Raw genomic sequence first — 10,092 nt, forward strand, 5'->3', positions numbered from 1 at the left:
ATTTCCTCTACTATTTTGTGCACAGAAATGCATTTTAATGAATATATTCATAATTTTTTTTTAGGTTGGGAAGCTCTGGTTCAAACAACATAGAATTGTACTAAATTAATTGTGTTGTGCACCATTTTAGCGACTGTTACAACTAATCCCTTTATTTGTAGTTTGTAATCTGGCTCTGCCTTACTCTTCCTATTACCTCAATTCTATATATTTAGTTCGCTTTCACCTACAAAACAGAATTCACCAAGCCCATCGTGAAAGGATAAAATGGTCTGCATTAGTGTAACACAGACAAGGTCAGATTTTTTTAAACACAACCTAACAAACTCATCCTGATTTCTGTGTGGGCCAGGGCTTTAGGTTAAACAGTAGTTTCATTCAATGGCTGTTCGCAGGCCAGTGTGAAATGCCAGCTCTGTGGTGAGGTGTGACTGGGAAAGAGCAGGCTGCAGGCTCTTTTGTGTGGATCCCAGGCTGAATGCGCAGCCCCCATTGTTCTGGGCTGACCGTCCGGCCCCTCAGACTCTCTCCTGCGCTTCTTTGTCCTCAGCTGTGTGACCACTTCCTTCAGCCAGGTCAGGGCAAGGTCACGACTTTGGAAAGCTGCCTCTGTCTGGCTGTCCAAAAAAAAAATACACATAATTTGTCAGTTTGGCTCTGAGACTCTCTTGGATCTCCATTTGTGTTAAGAGAGAATTTGAAAGGAAAAAGGAGAAAACAAATATTAGCTTTGTCACATAAAATGTGAGAAATGACAGTTTCAGTTCATGCACATTGAATGACATTAATTAAATCACTTTGAGAGTCAGCAGAGTGCTAGCAAGAGCTCTCAGATTTACTGCATTGAGTTAACCTCCCAGTTAACCTTAATGGGGTCAGCTATTTAGTTGTAAAGACACGGGGCAGTCTGACCTCTTCCTCTTGTCCTAAGGCAGAGGCTGTCTCGCTGGTCTGAGTAAAATGAAGCCCTGCTCTCTTGATAAGAATAATAAAAGGCCAACGTGCCATCAGGCATAGTGTTTGCAGGTCAGCCCAGTACTGCGAAAGAGTCTGAGTGAGGAGGAGAGAGATACTAGCAGATAAAGATCATGGACCTTTGATCTTTGAGGAACTGATAAGATGTTACACAGTGACATGCTGAGTGGACAAGCAGAGCAACATGGCAGGTACAAACAAGCTTGTAGAGAGCTAGAGGTGGCTCGAAGCAGACGCAAATAGCCACATAAGAGGAAAGGCTGGTGGGCTGCTGGCTAATTCATTCTGAATGGAGGGAATGGCTTTTTTCTATGCAATAGTACTTCAAGCAGGGCATATGTTGCTACACTAGTACAGCTATATTCTAGTGAATAACAGATCTTACATTCTTAGCGTTAGATTAAGTTAAAAGAGTTGCTTAATCAATGCAGCTTGCAAATGGAATTTACATTTTCACATTTTAATGGCAGCTTGATGCAGATACTTATGGCCAAATGTTGAATTAAGTCCTGAAATTGAGAGAATCCTAGTTCAACATGGAATCCAAGGCACACAATATTACTTTAGTTGCCTTTATCATATCTTAAGGAAGAGAGTGCTGATTCCATGCTGTTGAAATGACACTCAAATGTCACAATAAAGCTGGCTGGGGAAGGGCTGTGTCTGAGCGCTCCCCAGGCACTGATTTAGGGCCTGCATGTGGAGGCCAGACAAGTCCAGAAGTCGGGGGTGCGAGCCATGCCTTGAAACAGATGCCTGGCTGGTCTGGTCTGTGGAGGAGGGGGGCAGGACGAAATGGGAAAAGAGGAACCGCCTACAGAGTTAATGCGCCTCCACTGGGCCTCCTAGCAACAGAGCAGCAATAGAGCTCCATTCACTGCACCTGCAGCCAGGTCCACATGCGTGTGGGTGTGGAACAGATATTGGCATGGTGGTGTGTGACCTTAAATTTGTAATTATGTAGGCTGATGACAGTCATCCCCACCTAGAGAATGTTGTAGACTCTCATGACATCAGTGGTAATGCAATATCATGTTGCACGTTTTTGAGTTTTCAATGCCAAGGCCTTCTATATCTAAGATAAGTATTTTGAGGCTTTACAGCCTGAACACAGCATTTCCATCTGTCCATCCACCCATCAGTCCGTGCTGTCATATAAAGCCTTCATTTTCACATACAAAGTCCTAGTCTTAGACTACATAACATTCTAAATGTAGATTTGCTGTTGAAATGAAGACCTCCAGGACAAGGCCTAATCCCTAACTGGAAAACCGACTCCTTGTCTTAGATGTATGTTTTAGTAAAAACCTGCAAATAGTACAGATCCTTTACACAAAATGGAGGTATTATTTACAGAAATGACCATTAAAAGGTTCTTAAGGGAACCAAAAACAGTTCTTTTACCATCTTAAAAAAGGGTTCTTAAATTTTTAAGCAAAGACAATTGTTATAAACAGAACTGTGACAACTCAAATCATTTTAATGCATAAATGGTTCTTTGAACTGTCAAATGGTTCTTCTCTATGGTGGAAAACCAGTTGCATGTAGCCATTGTTGCATAAAAAAAAGAACTTTACAGAAGAAAAAAAACATTCTTAATTTTGAATGGACTAAGACTTTTTCCCAAGTAATTTCCTATCATTAATTTTTTATACAGTGTGAAGCTGGCATTTTCAAATTCCCTATAGAAAAATTAACAAAATACTAGATCCAAGGTTTCATTCTGACAGCGATGAAATGGTTGTTAAAACAACCTTCCTTATAACCTTTATTTGGTACTTCTTCTGCTAACAATGTACAGCATTGCTCCAAAAAACCTTTTATGGCACCTTTATTTTTAAAGGCCAGAGTATACTGTCTGGTTAGTGTGTCATACCTGTGTTTGAATGTTGAAAGACTTAGAATGTTCTTTCTTTAGTCAGATCAGTTCATTTGGTTTTACTGTTTTTTTTCTAGACCTTATAAGGAAAGTTCCTGTTTGCTTGGTCGGTGTGCTCTGGCCTTAAAAATGTAGATCAGCAAGCTTTTGCATTTTGGAATTAGAAGACCTATCAAGGTGTAGATACAAGAGATTTGGTCCTAAATCTGATGTCCTCTCTTTGGCCACCGTGAGTGAGATAAAGCTTGACCAGCGCTCCCATTAAAAGGATTAAGATGTTAGGATCTCCATTATCAGCTCTCTCCTACAGACATCAAAGAGTACATGGAGTGAGAGTGCAGCTGGCCTGCTGGTGTGAGTTTTTTCTCTCTCTCGTTGCTGTTTGTGTTGAGGATGTTTACTGATCCCAGCAAGGACAAACAGGCTCGCTCTTGTTTGGAAGGAGCTCTGCTCAAACAGACATATTCGTGAAGATGACTCAGGCAGGATGTGTCTCGCTGCTGGCTCTGTGATGTTATTTTCTTTATACGCTTGCCTCAGCATTGCAGACAGCCTTTCCCATCAACAGCCAGGGTTGGAATCACTGGGGTTTGGATGTGACCTTGCTTACTGATAATGTATTTGGTTCTGGGCCCTGCATACGTTATATTACTTATATATACTGTATCACACATTGCACATGGTTTTATGTAACAGGCCTATGTCTGTTGGGATTCAACAGAGAGGACCACAATAGAAATAAGCCTAAAGGTATTCATCATGCTTTTATTCTGACCATCTTTTAAGGTTTGCAAGATCTGTATGCATGCATCTATTGCATACTCACACAAAAAATTTAATGATAAAACCCTTATATAATTTGTTTTTTTTTTATTTTAGACAACTAGAATTACTCCATATTAGCTGAAATTTGAAAATAGCTGCTTAAAAAAAACATTTATTTTCAGCTGAAGATTGCATCACACATCAACACCCCAAGGTGCCACCACAAGGTGTCACTCTCAAACACTTCTTCCAACTCCATTTCAACATCTGTTGGCAGCTGTACAAATCTATAGTCCACACAGGTGTGCCATTATGCAGGCAAACAGTTTGATAAAGCTCTTGGTAGAGGCTACAGTCTGTTAATCATTCTACAGAGTGAACATCTCTGTCTGGCAATTGCACCACATGTTAATACTAGTGAACATATCAATGACTGTACTCTTGTATTAGTGGGATACTTGGTAGGGAAACTTTAAGGTTGAAAAATATTTGTACTCTTGAATATTTGGACTCTTCTTCAGTCACATTTCAAAGAGATAAAGCATATTTTCCAAAATGTTAAACCCAGCAAATGAATACAAATGAGCTCCAGAATTAGCAGAAACATGACATATTTAATAATGTTTCCTGTAGAGAATATGTTAACCAATTCTCACATAGAAAATCAATAAAACAAGCCATGCAACCGCACACAACTGTACTTTTCACTTTTTACATTGTCATTTAGACCTTTAGAATCTTGACAGTCAGCGCAGTTTCCCTGCATTTTAGTGTATCGTTTTTATAGGAACTGCCAAACAACTTCATATCAGTGTAAAATGAAACTACCCTCAAATATTTGTCTTTGTATGAGATCCAGTTCCACAGTCGCCTCATCACACACCTCCAAATAAAGTAAGTAAACGTTTTATTTATTAAACATTATTTATTAAAATAAATGTTTTATTTATTTAACTAAAATACGTACTTGTAACTTTCATATGTTGATCCTTTTAGATTCTTTATTATTTTACTTACAATGTATTTTGGGCTGCATACCCTCACTTCTTACTGGAGTAAGATTTCAAAGACCTGCTCATGCTTTCACTCATGTGCATGTTTTTCTGTACATTTTACAGCTCAACAGCTTGCACAAAACTGTATAATATTCAGTGATCTCAGTTTAGCAGGAGCCTAAAACCATCATAAAGTGAAAGTATTGTCGCTTTAATAAAATAATGACCTAAACAGAATTAAAAGTAGTCACTAAAGAAATCTTGAATAGGAGTAAAAATGTATCAGCTTAAAAGGCGGAACAGAACTGCAGTGGAAGATCTTAGTAAATCCAGCATCTATTTTGAGGCCTCTATTGTTTTTGTGAAATAAAATGCACTAAAAAGAAAAGGCATGTTCATCAGCGTAACAGAACAAATTGAATTAAACACAATGGATGATTGTGTTAAAAAGAATTGAAAAGGAACTAAATTGGGAAGTGACCATTTTAGTGACTAAAATAGAACTGAGTAAAAAATATATTAAGTTCTTTATAAATATACCTGCCTCACACTGTACATACTCAGACTAACGTGTCTTCATGATTGGCTACCAGTAGTCAGTAACTGATTGTCAGTGGACTTAATTTTCATTCTCACTCTGATATGCTGTGAACAGTGGTCATTTGCTTTCATGGATCTATTTCTCATTGTCACACTAATAGGCCTCTAACAGTAGTCATCAGTTATGACTGGTAAATGGAAAATCTTCTGTCTAATGACAGGATCATTTCTTTTCTTTATTCAATATTTGTTATTGTATATTTATTGTCAAGCTTTTCATATCCTTTATTCGCCTTGCTCTGGGCTGGGCTCCCCTTTCGAGTCTTGGTTCCTCTGAAGGTTTTTTGCTCTTAGGGAGCTATTCCTTGCCACTGCCAGCCTTGGCTTGCTTATTTGGGGCTTGGACCTGGATTTCTGTAAAGGTGTGACAGCGACCATTGTAAAAAGCATTATACAAATAAATCTGAATCTGAATATAAAGAAACTGCCGTTGGAAAAAAAACATTTAAAATTTTTTTTATACATAGCTTTATGTGCCAGCTTTTGATAACACTTGGAAAATGTCATGATGAATGAGCCAACAGAAATGAACCAAAATGAGGATAAAGTCCTGTTACATTAACTTACATCAAATGCTAAGTATGTCTTTTCCTTCTCATGATACAAGGTTTTATTTGATAAGTACTGTGAATTGAACACACCTGAACATCTATCAAAGTCTGACTTAAGTACACAGATCTAAGTAAATGGAAATAGACACTCCACCCCCTGAATCATTATGCAGCCTCCATATATGAACATAACATCACTATATTAACATTTTACTCAACAAAACCTCAAACCTGATTTATTTAATTAGCAAAAGTCATCCAGTCCACAGGAATATAAATCACAGTGGAACAAGCCTGAACAGAGTGGTTTTATGATGCTGGGTGGTGGGGGGACTTCCCTTGCATCCTGCAGGGGGTTGGAAGCTAACGCTGCTCAAGTGTCAAAGGCCTTTTAACTGTCCCGAACAATGTCTTATTACTTTATTGGGCATCGTTTAGAAAGCTTCCTTACACTCTTCAGTTTCAAAGAAAGAACAGGAATCACAGAGAATTATTCATCTAAACAGAGTTATTATCCAATGTTTGTCTAAAGATATGCCCAAGTTGGATTGCTGGACAAATGTAATAGTAAAAAAGAAGCAGTGAAGGTCATTGTGATTCATTTGGTAATTAAATTATTGACTCATAAAACAATTACATGCTTGAACTGACAGAGAAAAGGCACCTGATCATTGAACTTGCTTATTGCCCTAATTTTTTAGTGTGTGCATGTGTATGTGTATGTGTGTGTGTGTGTGTGTGTGTGTGTGTGTGTGTGTGTGTGTGTGTGTGTGTGTGTGTGTGTGTGTGTTCCAAACCTCATCCTATAGCAACAGTCTCACATAAGGACAGACAATACAATTTAAAATGCAAGCAGAAATTGCCTTCCAAATAGTCTGTTGGTATTTCTTTTATTATTCTGGTCTTATCGAACAGTTGATGTTGATATTGATCTGTGCTGTATCCACCTAAAACACTAAAAAAATGAAAGTTCAACTTAAAATTATAAACTGGTTTGTTACACACAATAAACAATTAGAATTAGAAAAAACATAATTGCCCTACAAGCTGTGACTCTTTCCATGACACTATCCTATCTGGCATTTTCTCTTATTGGGCTCCCAGTTATAGGCAGCTACATCATTACCAGGATTTAACATTACATTCAGAAATAAAGGTACTGTGCAGGTACATTTCTTGTTGATTAAAGTACAAACAATGTAAATGTACCTCAAGGGTACAACAGTCATAAGAGGGGTACTGCCCCAGTGACATTTTCATACCCTTTTTTTTAAGTGTAACTCACAACTTCCTGATGTTGGGGTAAATGCTTAGCCTGTTGCACCACTCAGGAGCTCCTAAAGCATCTCACATTTCTAAATGTTTAATAAGTGGAATAGGTTCTCACTGAAGAAACAGTAAGTTAACAGTAAGTTAAGTTTTGGGGCAGTCATGGACTGGAGGTTAGGGAACCAGCCACGTGACCAGAAGGTCGCCGGTTCGATCTTCAGAGCCGACAGCACATGACTGAGGTGTCCTTGAGCAAGACACCTAACCCCCAACTGCTCCCCGGGCACTGTGGATTGGGCTGATCCACCGTTCCAGGCAAGTGTGCTCACTGCCCCCTAGTGTGTGTGTGCTCACTAGAGTGTATGTGGTGTTTCACTTCACGGATGAGTTAAATGCAGAGGTGAAGTTTCCCCGTTGTGGAACTAATAAGGGTCAATTAATCTTAATCTTAACAAATGTAAAACACAAGTTATTCTTCTGTTAACATAATATTAGAAATCCAGTTAACTCAAAATATTTTAGGTGAACCAGGTAACTTTTTACATCAAAGAGTTGCTTTTTTACAGTGTGTATTAGCATGAGGTGCAACAAGTGTTCACCAACCTCAGTGATGCCACAGCCATCCATAAGTTGGAGCCCAACATGAGAATGTGCCTGTGGGAGTGAGTGAAGAAAAGATAAAATAATATATGTTTACCTAACTGAGATGCTGAAAGAAACTCTAACTTAGGAGAAGTTTTGCTGGCACTAAGACGTTTGAGTTTGGTGAACTCATGCCCTCAAGTTAACTCAAGAAATACCATGTAATGATCATATCATTTGAAAGATGCAACATTAGACACTGTATTAAAATGTGTATTAGCAATTAGCCATTAGAGGTGTACTTTGTGTACTTCTGGTGCCGGTCCAAAGCCCGGATCAATGGTGAGGGTTGCATCAGGAAGGGCATCCGGCGTAAAACTTGTGCCAAAACTATCGTGCGGATCACAAATATGATTGCCATACCGGATCAGTCGAGGCCCGGGTTAACCGGTTGACCAGCAGGGTGCCGGTGGAAATTGGACTACTGTAGGTCGAAGACCATCAGAGAGGAGAGGAGGAAGGCGGGTTAGACGGCAGCGAGAGAGAAGGAAAGGCAGGAGTGTGGAGGTTAGAGTAGGGACTCTGAACATAGGGACAATGACTGGCAAAGGCAGAGAGCTTGCAGACATGATGGAGAGAATGAAGGTAGATATTCTGTGTGTCCAGGAGACCAGATGGAAAGGAAGCAAGGCCAGGAACATTGGAGGTGGATTCAAACTGTTCTATGGTGTAGAGAGGAAGGGAAATGGAGTAGGGATAATCCTAAAGGAACAGCTTGGGAAAAGAGTTCTGGATGTAGATCATGAGCCTGAAGTTGGAGGTTGATGGTGTGATTTTGAATGTGGTCAGTTCATATGCACCACAGGTTGGTTGTCAGTTAGAGGACAAAGAGGAATTTTGGAGTAACATAGATGAAGTGGTAGATGGTGTCCCTAGAGAGGAGAGATTGGTGATTGGTGCAGACTTCAGTGGACATGTTGGTGAAGGGAACAGAGGGGATGAAGAGGTGCTGGGTATGTATGGTGTGAAAGACAGAAATGCGGAAGGTCAGATGGTTGCAGATTTTGCAAAGAGAATGGAAATGGCTGTGGTGAACACGTATTTTCAGAAGAGGGAAGAACACAGGGTGACATACAAGAGTGGAGGGAGGTGCACACAGGTGGATTATATCCTTAGCAGGAGATGCCACCTAAAGGAGATTGGAGATTGTAAAGTGGTGCCAGGGGAAAGTGTAACAAGGCAGCATAGGGTGGTTGACTGTAGAATGAGGTTAGAAACAAAGAAGAGGAAGAGAGTGAAGACAGAGCCAAAGATTAGATGGTGGAAGCTGAAGGAGGATGATGGTTACAGGCAGTTCAGGGAAAAATTGCAACAGGCCCTTGGGGGCAGTGAGGAGCTACCTGAGGACTGGGAAACTACATCTAAGGTGGTGAGAGAAACTGGCAAGAATGTGTTGGGTGTTTCGTCTGGTCAGAGGAAAGAAGACAAGGAAAGTTGGTGGTGGAATGAGGAAGTCCAGGAGAGTATTCAAAGAAGAAGGCAGCTAAGGAAAGTGGGATAACCAGCGAGATGAAGGAAGTAGGCAGGAGTACTGTGAGGCTAGTCACATAGCGAAAAGAATGGTGGCAAAGACAAATGCTCAGGCCTATGATGAGCTGTATGAGGGGCTGGACAGTAAAGAAGGAGTAAAGGACTTGTATTGCTTGGCTAAATAGAGAGATAGAGCTGGAAAGGATGTACAGCAGGTTAGGCTGATAAAGGATAGAGAGGGAATAGTGAGTGAACAGAGAGTGTTGAGTAGATGGAAGGAGTACTTTGAAGAACTAAAGAACGAGGACAACGAGAGAGAGAGGAGGACAACAGGGGGAGAGATAGTGGATCAGGAAGTGCACAGAATTAGTAAGGTGGAAGTGAGGGCAGCTTTAAAAAGGATGAAGAATCGAAAGGCAGTTGGTCCAGATGACATACTTGTGGAGGTATGGAGATGTTTAGGAGAGAAGGCAGTGGACTTTTTAACCAGGTTGTTTAACAAAATCCTGGAGAGTGAGAGGATGCCTGATGAGTGGAGAAGCAGTGTATTGGTCCCCATTTTTAAGAACAAGGGTGATGTGCAGAGCTGCAGTAACTACAGAGGTATAAAGTTGATGAGGCACACCGTGAAGGTATGGGAAAGAGTTGTTGAAGCAAGGCTAAGGCGAGAGGTCCAGATCAGTGAGCAGCAGTTTGGTTTCATGCCCAGAAAGAGTACCACAGATGCAATTTTTGCATTGAGAGTCTTGGTAGAGAAGTACAGTGAAGGTCAGAAGGAGCTACATTGTGTCTTTGTGGATCTAGAGAAGTCATATGATAGGGTGCCAAGACAGGAACTGTGGTACTGTATGAGGAAGTCAGGTGTAGCTGAAAAGTATGTTAGGGTGGTGCAGGACATGTATGAGGATGGTGAGACAGTGGTGAGGTGTGCAGTTGGAGTGACAAA

This window comes from Pygocentrus nattereri, chromosome 8 (assembly GCF_015220715.1).
Source record: "Pygocentrus nattereri isolate fPygNat1 chromosome 8, fPygNat1.pri, whole genome shotgun sequence".
Taxonomy (NCBI): domain Eukaryota; kingdom Metazoa; phylum Chordata; class Actinopteri; order Characiformes; family Serrasalmidae; genus Pygocentrus; species Pygocentrus nattereri.